General features: G+C 64.9%; 1 protein-coding gene across 1 annotated transcript in view; it reads left to right on the top strand.

Moving 5' to 3' along the window:
• The window catches only part of SHANK3 (SH3 and multiple ankyrin repeat domains 3), a gene marked incomplete at its 5' end in the record, with an annotated part of 46,094 nt that overhangs the window by 42,972 nt on the left and 2,492 nt on the right, over nt 1–630 (top strand). The window lies entirely within an intron of this gene.

The raw sequence follows: 630 nt of genomic DNA, 5'->3' as shown, positions 1-630 counted from the left end.
CCGGTGCCACGGCCGGTCCCCCGAGGCTTCCCTTGGCCACAGCAGGGGTATAGGGAGACAAACTGGGCGGGGACGATGTGGGATACAGGAGGGGGTTTTCTCTGGAGGAGGCCTCCCATCGGGCCTCCCACCAGGCCATGCTGGGGGGTGGAGGGGCTGAAGGCCGGATCCATCAGGTGACGCTGGGGAGTGCAGACCATCTGCGCACGCGTGTGTCTGTGAGTGTGTGCTGTTTCTGCACATATGCTGCTTGTCGCTGTCGTGGGCAGGCTATGCCGCTCCTGCCGCTGCTGCTGCATGTATGTGACAGACGTGGCTGCCGCTGCGCAGCGAGGCCGCATGGCACGTGCCCCGCGGCCTCACGCCTGTCCTGCACGCGCTGCTCTCTGTGTGGATGTGAACGCCGCCTGGTGTCCGTCTCAGACCTCATGGACTGTTCCGTCTTGTGCTGCCACCAGCCTTGATCACGGCTCAGCCAGCCCTGCGGCCGGCCCAGGTCTCTCTGGGTCTCATGATAACAGAGGGGCAGTGCTGAGGGGTACTGCCAGCCCTACTCTCTAGGGTCTGGGCGGATGGGCGGTGTCCAGAGCCGGTGTCGCAGGCTGTCAGAAATGTCGGGTCAGCCCTTTG

The sequence above is a fragment of the Bison bison genome, unplaced genomic scaffold, assembly GCF_000754665.1.
Source record: "Bison bison bison isolate TAMUID 2011002044 unplaced genomic scaffold, Bison_UMD1.0 scf7180017858667, whole genome shotgun sequence".
Classification (NCBI taxonomy): domain Eukaryota; kingdom Metazoa; phylum Chordata; class Mammalia; order Artiodactyla; family Bovidae; genus Bison; species Bison bison.
This window is presented reverse-complemented; position numbering and strand designations above follow the sequence as displayed.